Source organism: Solanum stenotomum, unplaced genomic scaffold, assembly GCF_019186545.1.
Source record: "Solanum stenotomum isolate F172 unplaced genomic scaffold, ASM1918654v1 scaffold4105, whole genome shotgun sequence".
In the NCBI taxonomy this organism is placed as follows: Eukaryota; Viridiplantae; Streptophyta; class Magnoliopsida; order Solanales; family Solanaceae; genus Solanum; species Solanum stenotomum.
In genome coordinates, this window is record NW_026035066.1 from 73950 (window position 1) to 86552 (window position 12603).

Sequence of the window (12603 nt, forward strand, 5' to 3'; positions counted from 1 at the left end):
TTTCCCAAGGGAAGAGGATCAGGTTCTGCTGCAAATGTGCAAACTTCTGAGGAAGAGAAGAACCACTGTGAGGATACTTCTGATATGAACAGGCAAATGCCAGTGAATCTGTCCAAAGACCAATATGAACAACTACTTAATATCCTGGGAACATTGCAAGCTGGACATGGAATTGATAATCCAGGTAGCATGCTGAATGGTGCTGTAAATCTAGCAGGTATAATTGCTTGTTACTCTTCAATTAATGAAATAGGTGATCTATCATGTAGGTGTGCTAAACTAACTGCTGGCTCTTGGATCATAGACTCAGGAGCATCACATCACATGACTTATAATAAGACCACCCTCAAAAACATCAAAACACTACCTTATCCTTTCCTAATCACACTACCTAATGGTTACAAGGTTAAAGTAACTGAGATTGGAGATGTTTGTTTGAATTCAGTGTTAACTCTATACAAAGTGTTGTTTGTACCTAGTTTCAAGTTCAATTTAATATCAGTTCACTGCTTGGCTTCACAACTTAAAGGCATGGTCAGTTTTAACAATTCCTCTTGTTTGTTGCAGGGCCCTTCTCTGAAGAGCCCTCTGGAACTTGGTAGAGCCAAGAATGGCTTATATTTTCTGTCTCTCAAATGCCTCAATTGTTGCCCACCTTCTGATGGCAACACAGTATCATATATCACTACATGTTCTTCTAACAGTCAGCCTATTTCCTCTCTTGTCAATTGTAAACATTTTGCTGGTGCAAGAAAGTGTCAAGCTTCACCATCATGTACTGTAAAATACCTTCCCAGTATCAATAAAGAAGCTTGTACTATTGTTGATTCTGTTGTCAATTCATCATCTTTTGCTGTCAATTCTATTCACAATCATGATACTGAATTACTATGGCATGCTAGGTTAGGACATGTACCTTTTGTGAAGATGAGGAATATTTCCACCATCCCTATAAACTTTTCTACCAAACAGCCATTCACTTGTACTATATGTCCCATGGCTAGACAAACTAGGATGCCTTTCCCTGAAAGCACAACCTCAACCACCAAANCTCTGGAACTTGGTAGAACCAAGAATGGCTTGTATTTTCTGTCTCTCAAATGCCACAATTGTTGCCCACCTTCTGATGGCAACACAATATCTGATGTCACTACATGTTCCTCTAACAGTCAGTCTATTTCCTCTCTTGTCAATCGTGAACATTTTGTTAGTGCAAGAAAGTGTCAAGCTTCACCATCATGTACTGTAAAATACCTTCCTAGTATCAATAAAGAAGCTTGTACTATTGTTGATTATGTTGTTAATTCATCTTCTTTTGCTGTCAATTCTATTCACAATCATGATACTGAATTACTATGGCATGCTAGGTTAGGACATGTACCTTTTGTGAAAATGAGGAATATTTCCACCATCCCTATAAACTTTTCTACCAAACAGCCATTCACTTGTACTATATGTCCCATGGCTAGACAAACTAGGATGCCTTTCCCTGAAAGCACAACCTCAACCACCAAAAACTTTGAATTACTGCATATTGATCTATGGGGACCATACCATATACCCACTCATGATGGCTATCATTACTTCTTAACTATGGTAGATGACCACAGTAGAGCAACCTGGACACAATTACTCAGATGCAAAAGTAATGCATTACAAACTGTCAAGGCATTTGTTTCCCTCATAGAAAATCAATTTCAAACCAAACTAAAGACCATTAGATCTGACAATGGTCTAGAGTTCAATAACAATGAGGCAACCTGTTTTTTCCAAGAAAAAGGAATCATACACCAAAGATCATGTCCCTATACACCCCAACAAAATGGAGTAGTTGAGAGGAAACACAAGTATCTCCTTGAAACAGCAAGAGCACTCTTATTTCAATCCAAATTACCTATGAGATATTGGGGTGAATGTGTCCTAACTGCTACCTACCTCATTAATAGATTGCCTACAAAATTACTGCAAAATAAATCTCCTTATGAACTGTTGTATCAAACAATGCCTATATATTCCCACCTTAGGAGTTTTGGATGCCTTTGTTTCCCAACAACCTTGAAAACCCATAAAGATAAATTTGAACCAACAACCACACCACACATCTTTGTTGGATATCCCTTTAATACAAAAGGTTACAAGGTCCTAGATCTAGCTACCAAAAGAGTTCATGTATCTAGAGATGTACATTTTCATGAGTCTGTATTTCCTTTTGCAAATTCTCCCGTTGGTTCCAGTTTTGCATCAGTTTTAAAGTCACTTGTTCATAATACTAACAATATGACTTGTATGCCTGGCACAACTAATACATTTGTTGATGAGGACATGCTAAATTCAAACACATCCCATGGAGTTGTTAATAACCAAGTAACTAACAGTGCCTGTGAACTCATTTTGGATTCTAACATCCAACCTACACTTACACCATCTAATGATTCAACTGATCTTACCCATAATGATGCTCCACCACCACCACTTAGAAGAACAACTAGGTCTGTCCACACCCCAACCTATTTGAAGGAATATACCTACACATTGCCCAACCTGCATTCCTCCACACCTATACCTAACAATCCTCACAATTCTACCCCTTCACACTCTCTCATTTCCCTCATTTCCAACCATGATCATGTCTGTTTCACCACTCTATGTTCTAATAGTCAGCAGTTGGTAAAGCATATCTCACATGAATGTGAACCTTCTTCTTATGAAGAGGCAATTTTGAATCCTGCCTGGCAGTTGGCAATGACACAGGAATTTGAAGCATTATATGCAAATGACACTTGGGAGTTGGTCCCTTTGCCTGAAAACAAGAATGCCATTGGATGCAAATGGGTATACAAGATTAAACACAAGGCAGATGGAAGTGTGGAGAGATTTAAAGNGTTGAATTTAAACACATCCCATGGAGTTGTTAATAACCAAGTAACTAACAATGCCTCTGAACTCATTTTGGATCCTAACATCCAACCTACACCTACACCACCTAATAATTCAACTGCTCTTGCCCCTAATGATGCTCCACCACCACCACTTAGAAGAACAACTAGGTTTGTCCACACCCCCACCTATTTGAAGGAATATACCTACACATTGCCCAATCTGCATTCCTCCACACCTATACCTAACAATCCTCACAATTCTGACCCTTCACACTCTCTCACTTCCCTCATTTCCAACCATGATCATGTCTGTTTCACCACTCTATGTTCTAATAGTCAGCAGTTGGTAAAGCATATCTCACATGAATGTGAACCTTCTTCTTATGAAGAGGCAATTTTGAATCCTGCCTGGCAGTTGGCAATGACACAGGAATTTGAAGCATTATATGCAAATGACACTTGGGAGTTGGTCCCTTTGCCTGAAAACAAGAATGCCATTGGATGCAAATGGGTATACAAGATTAAACACAAGGCAGATGGAAGTGTGGAGAGATTTAAAGCCAGATTGGTAGTGAAAGGGTACACTCAACAGGCTGGGATAGATTATAATGAGACATTCTCACCTGTGGTTAAGATGACAACGGTTAGAATTTTGATTTCATTGGCTGTTAAGAAGGGGTGGAATTTATACCAACTAGATGTCAACAATGCCTTCCTTCATGGTGATTTAAATGAGGAGGTGTATATGACACTGCCACAAGGACTTGCTGTGGATAGTGGCAAGCTGGTTTGTAGGTTGAAGAAATCATTGTATGGACTAAAGCAGGCTAGCAGGCAGTGGTATGATAAACTAGCCAGTAGCCTTTATTCCAAAGGTTACACACATTCTGATAGTGATTACTCACTCTTTCATAGACAGAAGGGAGACTCTTTGGTGTTTGTTGCCATCTATGTTGATGATATAATATTAACTGGGACTGATTTGGATGAAATTGCTTCTCTGAAGACATTTTTACATAATCAGTTCAAGATTAAAGATTTAGGGAAATTACACTACTTTCTGGGATTGGAGATACTATATAGATATGATGGTGCCCTCATTTCACAGAGGAAATTCACTATTGATCTTTTAAAGGAGTTTGATTTAATGGATTACAAAGCCACCACATCCCCACTGGATTCTTCTGAAAAACTTAAAGCCACAGATGGGAAGTTATTGACAGATCCTACTCACTATAGAAAATTGGTAGGGAAACTTAATTTTCTCACAAATACAAGAATGGACATAGCATACAGTGTTCAACACCTCAGCCAGTTCATGCAGTCCCCTAGGGAACCACATTTGAAGGCAGCTTATCATGTCCTTAAATACCTAAAGCAAGATCCTACACTGGGAATATTCATCTCAAACAAACCTAATCTCACAGTGACTGCTTATTGTGACTCAGACTGGGCTGCTTGTCCAGATTCTAGAAAGTCAGTCAGTGGATACTTGGTCCTTATGGGTGATAGTCCTGTTAGCTGGAAATCCAAGAAACAAGCCACGGTGTCTCTATCTTCTGCAGAGGCAGAGTACAGAGCTGTGAGGCAAGTGGTGGGGGAACTAGTGTGGCTTGAAAGATTACTTGATGAACTCACAGTGAAATGTTCTCTACCTATACATGTATTTTGTGATAGTCAGGCTGCTGTTCACATAGCCAAGAATCCAGTCTTCCATGAACGGACAAAGCACATAGAGGTCGATTGTCACTTTGTTAGGAACAAGCTTCAACAGGGACTGGTCACACTCCATCACATCTCCACAACCTCTCAACTAGCAGACATATTCACCAAAGCCTTGACTGGGATCAAACATACAACACTCATGAGCAAGTTGTCTGTGATCACATCACTTCCAACTTGAGGGGGGCTGATGAGAATATATTTCACAGTAAATTAGTTAGTTAGAATTAGCTACAGTAGAGTTAGTTGCCACAGCAGAATTAGTTACAGTCGAGAAGTTAGTTAGAGATTCTTTCTTATTATTTTTCCTCTCTTATTTTGTATATATACTTCATCTTGTAAATGATTTAGTCATTCATTCAGTTCAATACAAACAGTGNCTTATAAACTGAGACATGTTCATGGCTGAAACGAACAAAACAACGAGAACCAAAAACAGTTCAAGGGTTGATTGTGTGACTTATGTTGTCTAGGTATACACCAAAGCTCGACGGTTCAAAGATATCAAATCTACCGATTGACCGAGTATATCCGATATATGTTCACTATGAAAAGTTCAAAGGGAAACTCACTTATCCAGAGGCAATCAATCCTTAATTACGAATCACACAGTTTTTCATGCATATGTTTTAACAATAGTCATTCCCTATTCATGTGGGGGATTGTTGGGTTTTAAAGGTGTGAACAGGAAATGAAGGGTTGTGACTCTCCTGAAAAGTTGTGACTATGCCTAAGGGTTGTGACCTTTATGAAAGGTTGTGTCCTTTCTAAAGGGTTGTGACCGTTTGAAAGGTTATGCCTTTTTCAAAGTTTTGTGACCTTTCTGAAAGGTTGTCTTCTTTCCAAAGGGTTGTGACCTTTACCCTTTGTTGACTATAAATAGAGAGGTTGTCTCTCATTTTTCTGCATTGAATTCTTCCCTTCTTTTGCATACATTTCTTACAAAATAAAATCGATCGATCGTGTCTGTGTGTGTGATTCGTTGTTGTCATTTTGAGTTCGTTGAAATTATCGAAGTTTGAGGCACCGCTACTTCTTTAATGGCTAATCCGTTTTATCTTGGGAGGAATTAATCTGCAACCTCGGGTACTTGAGGGGATTAAATTTCTCAAGGACACACAGTGGATTCTGTGGACTCTGATAGTTCTTTGTGTTTTTCTTTTCATCTTTTATTATTTCTGGTTTGCTAATCTGAATACAGGAGATAACATTTATAGGAGGAAAAAAATTAACATGTCGGAAACTATAACGAAAAAGGAGAGGGTAGCCTCTAAATTATAAAAAAGAGAGGTATTTTAGAATGATTTAATGAAATCGGCGACTTAAAGTCTACCCTTAAGTAAATGTCTAAAGTATATTGAATAAAATAAGTATTTGTATGTGTTGCATGTGCATCTCGTGTGTCACATGTGCATCATACGTGTATTTTGTGCGTCTCACGTGCATCACGTGGATATTTTGTGTTTCTCATGTGCATCTCGTATCAATTAGCACGTGTATTTACTAAATACCAAGCGACTCTCATATCAATTATTGTATTATGAATGAATGTTACTAGTTGGGTTCTACTTTACACTTTAGGCATCCATGGCTTATCACGCATTTGTCCTTCTAATCCTCTATATGTTTGTCTGTAATGACAAGTGGATGCCTGACTGCACTGTAATAAAACTCCGCGGATCCTGTTTTGAGCCTAATACTGTTATTAACCATGCATATGTGGTTATGAACCTGTATTATAAGGCAGACCCACAAACTGTATCATGTTGGTTCAAAAGCGGTGGTTTGATCGCGATCACTGACCAAGTAATTCTTTTTCTTCTTTTTTTTTTAATTAATCTATTTGTTATTATTACTAATCTTTTTCCATTTTCATGTTTTGGGTTTGCATGCGGGCTATGAAAATTGCAAATTTTGAGCATGGTGAATGAGTGGAAGTCGTATGAATGAACCTAGGGCCCCACCTCATGTGCCTGCTTACGCAGTCCCACGAAAACGCAAATATCTCTCTATTCTGATGTCGTATGAACAAACGGTTTGATGCGTTGGAAACTAGACTCGTAGACCTTCGATTCGATAGGTCGTGGGCCCCATAAGTCTTTATAGATTGAGAGAAAACCTCCAATACATTTGACCCAAATTTCAGAGAAATCTTTAAGAAGGAGCTTACGATAACTTCCGCCAGTTTTTATTTTGCCACTTCCCTAACTTCAAAACTTAAGATGCAACACTTGAACACTTAAAATAGGACATACCACATCATTCTTAATTTATTACCCATCTTCCTTATCTTTCCATGGAGATATGAGTAATTTTAGACGTTTCGAGAAGTCGGGGTGTTACAGTTTGAATCTCAAAATGTCACGTAAATTGACACGAATGAAGTATAATATCACTAAACATTACATCGCATGGGATGTGGATCCAGGCAAGTCCTAACATCATCATTATGCCTTTTTAGGCATTGAATAAAGGGCTCAACTTTCATTATATTTACCGATATGCACTATTGGGGTTATTGAAAAAAGGTGGGCAAATGAGCCTTTAAAAAAGTACTGGAATCAAATTACATTATCAACAAAAAGGCAGAATGGGAATTTAAAGGAAAAATCATGAGGTACCAACTTACGAAGCAAATTGTACCAACAATCAAAGCAAACCACAAAGCAAAATTAGACTTTAAATTACCAAATTACCCCTGTCTAAGAAGCAGACATGTTGACGAACAACTGCTTCCTAGACTCTTCTGTATATTGTAATAAAGTAAATTAGTAATTAGTCAATCAAATTTCTTACATCATTTAAAAATATTTGCAGTTGTTAATTATTGTGACTTATAGTATCTTTTACGTAAATTTTAATAATATATACTATTACACTTGTTTAAATATATGTGACAATAATAAAATTTCAAGAGTTAATTAATTTTTAAAAAAGTTTAATGTTTTTTATAAATTTACCCCTTTAATATATTTTGTAGCTAAAATATAGATGAAGTAATTAAATTTCAAAAAGTTAATTGCCACAAAAGAAACGGAGCGAAAAATTGAAGGAGAAATTATGAGGAACAAATAACAGAAGGTAATGGAAATAGTTGAGTGGGGTCCATATATTAAAAGACAGTTGGATAGTGAAATGAAAATTGAAAAGAATGTGAAATAGGCAGAAACAAGGGCCCACATTTTCCTGCTGAGATAAAGCAAAAAGGGATATATGGGTGGGCTTTATAGTTTAAGACAATAAAGAATATTTTTGAATTTTGTGATTTTAAATTAAAGATTAAAATGTATAAATTTGTCCATTAATTTTATGGCCTTAAATATTGTCACGTATAAAGTTGAAATTAAAATGCTACAAGAAAAAGAAAGAGGTCATTCTTTTTTAAACAGATTAAAAATAAAAAAAATCATTCTTTTTGAAACGAAATTTTTACATAATGTTTTATAAATGACTATATTATCCCTGTCTAGGGAAGCAGGCGTGTTGACGAACAACTGCTTCCCTAGCCTCTTATTGTAAATATATATATATATATATATATACTTATTTTCCCCTAAATCTTGACGAAACAATCTAGATCAACAGAACGAATGAACACATAGGTTTAAAGATAGTGTGTTAGTTGTTATTTTATAGTAATAAACATCTTTATGGAATATATACTCAAAAGTATTTGATAATCCTGCAAATGAAATTATATTTAATTAGGGCAAACTCATTCAATACTTAGTTTATCTTCCAATCGCTTACAAACATTGCATTTAATTTACGACTTTTTTTCCGCCATAGTTTTCGGCGGTGTTGTTTTCTTTTTCGGCGGTGTTGTTTTCTTTTCTAGTATAAATACCTGTTTGCGGCAGTAGTAAATTTCCACAACAACAGACGTCCTTCCATCGTTAAAATAAATAAATAATACATGGCTTATTATCATTACGTTATTGTGATCCTCCATCTTCTAGTTTCTGGAGGTACATGTGGACTATCCTCGCCACAAATCGAGGTCAACTCAGACATGGTAGAGATTTCCTATTTTATTTTATTTTATTATTAGTGTTAGTAACTTTTTATAAACTAACGCTACGTATTTTGTATGTTGCAGTGGTGTGTTCCAAAACCTTCTGCTTCAGAGGAGCAACTGAACGAAAATATCCAGTTTGTCTGTAATGACAAGGGGATGTCTGACTGTTCTCTAATAAACCCCGGCGGATCCTGTTTTGAGCCTAATACTGTCTGCATCTGTGGTTATGAACCTGTATTATAAGGCAGATCCACAAAATGTATATATCCTGTTGGTACAAAAGTAGTGGTTTGATCGCGATCACTGATTCAAGTATTGTTTTTTTTATTATTATTATTTTTAATTAATCTATTTGTTTTTATTACTAATCTTTTTCCTTTTCACGTTTTGGGTTTGCATGCAGGCTATGGAAATTGCAAATTTTGAGCATGGTGAATGAGTGGAAGCTAAGGTGGTGGTGGTTATAGGTTTATATTGAATTTTCCACTTTTTGAACAATATTTTTACAACATTCCAAATACAATGTAATATTACAGGTACTCTCCTCAACGCTTCTTTAACGAAAGAACGTTGTCGAAACTTTTCCGATCGAGAATATTAACTTTTAACGACCACTATTTTACGAAAGATTACTAATTACATCGTTATATATAAGTGTATCTACACCGACCAAATTTCTTTAAAATCAATCAATTACTAAAGGATAAGATTTTTCTTTTAAAAAAAAACCACTCAAGCAATGTTTTCATCATCAGATTTCTCCAAAAAAATACAAATGTAATAGGGTATCGCAACTGAAAGATCTGATTAATGGATCCAGGTCAGTATTTGATTTATCTTTCCATGGGCAATTCTCAATTTTGTTCAGTATCTTAATTAGTGGTAATCAATCTAATTATTTCTAGTATTACAATTATAAAGAATTGATCTCTTGTGGAATTTCTAATATTGTGCTTTTCTTATGAATTTGGGAGATATATATCTAAACAATTTTTAGATCGTATATAGACAGATTAGTTGTGGTCTTGGAGATTTGAAATCGTTTTATTATATTGTGTCTTTTTTTGTGGTTTGGTTATCTTGCCCAGTTTTGGATTCACAAGTCTTGAGAGAATGATGATCTTGAAACCTACACGGAGTGCATGCCAAACATATAGCTTTTCAAAATCAGTAATCAAGAGCTTGTTCTCCGAAGAGGTCATTTCAATGTCTCTGTTTTATGGTGGATCACACTCCTTCTGTTCGTCGTCCTCAATGTCTGTTCGTACATCAACAGAAGCAACAACTATATATCCACCAAGTAGGTCATCATCAGTGAGAACGTCAGTTACCGTACCACCAATAGAATCGTTTGAGAGAGAAAATGTAACCATTTCTATTCTGTTAATTATCTTCTACGGATAACATCTGTTAATTTTTTTATTTAATATTTGACTAAATTACATTATTTATTTTTTTCTATTCAAGATCAAAGACAATTTTTTCTCTTCAACAAGAGTTGAAGACGGGGCAGAGGGCTATACACAAACAAGGTAAAAGAAGAAGAAATCATTGAAAATTTCTTGTTTTTCTGATTCGAAAAATATTTGCAATTTTCTATTTCTCAAACTAAAACATCTTCTTCATTCTTAAAAACGCTAGATATTGCAGGCTTGCAGCATAACAAAAATCGGAACAATGTCGGTTCGAAGTTTAAGTGGTCGATCATCCGCACCCAATTATGATATTATCGATATTCAAGACATTTTAAGCATTTTTAAAATAATTTGCAATGCCTTTCATATTAATTTATAAGTAAGTACTACTGATTTTGAAAAGCTATATTAAGTTTTTTATTTGATATATAAGGTTTTGTTTTCTGGTTATTCATTATAATGAACTTGTAGTTCTTTGTTGGCTTTATGTATATTCAGATTTATATTATATTTGTAAAAATAAAAGTTTTTACATAGTCAATAATTTGATATTATATGCAGATTCTATGAATGAGTCATCGTTTTTCACAATTAAAGTACATCATGGTGGATCATTTGTGTGTAGTTCGACAAGAGGCTACATAGGTGGAAAAGTCTAATATTTTGACTTTGTCGACAAAACAATGATTAATTTAATAGATTTAAAGAATATGGCCGAACAATGCGGTTATGACAAGGAATCTGTGGTATTTTGGCACAAGTATGGTTTAACCTCTTATAAGGTTCAATTAGTTGGGAGTAATATGGAAGCTGCTAAAGTTGTTACTTGCATTCCAAAGGACAGAGTAGTTGAGATATATTTTGAACATTTGAATTTTTATCATGATGATAATCAATGTCGCAATGAGATGAAAAAGAATTCTTTGTTAGCAAATGACACAGAGGTACACAGTGATGAATTTGATGATGAGGATTTTAATGATTCTGACTATTCTTTGGAGGAGGATGATCTGTTATTTTTAAAAAATGTTGATCCTTTTGTTGAATCTTTTGGGATCAACGACATTAAGATCCTTCAAACTCTTCCATAATTCAATTCTCTCAATTGTGGTACATTTTGCATAAACTGCATGTGAATTACTGTATTTGATTCTGAATTATTAGAGTAGTGCAATTATCTCTCCAAAAACACCATATTTGACCATTGGTATTAGAATACAGTAATTGGAGCCCAAAAATCTTTTGTACCCCATCACTTTATCTCTATTAAACATCGACTCTGAAATAACAATTGTTGAGGAGTTGATAACCTGCATAACAGTACCCTGAAGTTCTCCACACTATAGTTTAGCCCATGTGATTAATTAGAAGTTAATTAAGTAGTTAGTTAATAAGATGACAGTTAGTTAGTTCAGTCAGTTAGAATTGATTCTAACTGATTCCAAGTTGTATATAAGTCGAGTCATGTAAATAATTGGGGATATTGAAATATATGGAAAGCTTCCACAAATATATTCTTCACTCTGTTGATTTCTTCTCCAATTGACTACACTTTTACATGGTATCAGAGCCCATGATCAGGGTTGTTATTGTTGCCGCAAACAAAGAATTTTTGTTACAATTTTGGTGGAACGAAAAGAGCATTCTGGATATTGTGTTCATCAATGGTGGATGAACTTACCGACTCAGTTCTAGCAAGAATGGCGAGTACTGTTCTCGATTATCATCATCCCTTATTTTGAGTGCATCTGATGGACCTGGTTCATTGCCCGTAGGAATTTAGNAATGATTAATTTAATAGATTTAAAGAATATGGCCGAACAAAGGAATCTGTGGTATTTTGGCACAAGTATGGTTTAACCTCTTATAAGGTTCAATTAGTTGGGAGTAATATGGAAGCCACTAAAGTAGTTACTTTCATTCCAAAGGACAGAGTAGTTGAGATATATCTTGAACATTTGAATTTTTAACATAATGAATCATAAACCTAAAAACCAAACGCACTTAAAGGGTTGAATCTGAATGATTAAGATCCAGACCTCCATTAAGTGCAAACAAATGAGGTCTTACTGTTCATTAAGTGAGATTATCAACCTTAATTATATCAATACATGTATATGATACTAATTTAGTATCAGTTAAGCGAAATTAGGTGGGATATATAATGTAATTATGTAATAGAATATGAATGTAAATGATATATGTTTGTAATTATTTTGCTTTTATAGGTTACTTGCTTAGTTTCCCTAATAGTTTATCAATATTTTCTTTGGTTTGTGGTGCTATAGTTATATATAAAGTACTGATAAAAATAATTTCACATTTTGTGGAGTATAACTCCTTCCTTTTTGAAAATTCAGGTCATAATGTTTGAGATTTTTATTTTAAACTTTATGGTGAAAAGTTTCTCATAAAATTCTCGTAAAAAATTCAAATGATAATTTTGATAAATACAGATTAATGTATACAAATCCTGATTTGAACAAATGTATACAAGTTTGTTGGGTGAACATGAACCAATGGATATAGGAAGATAAAAACGGATCATGAATGTATGCATACTGCAATT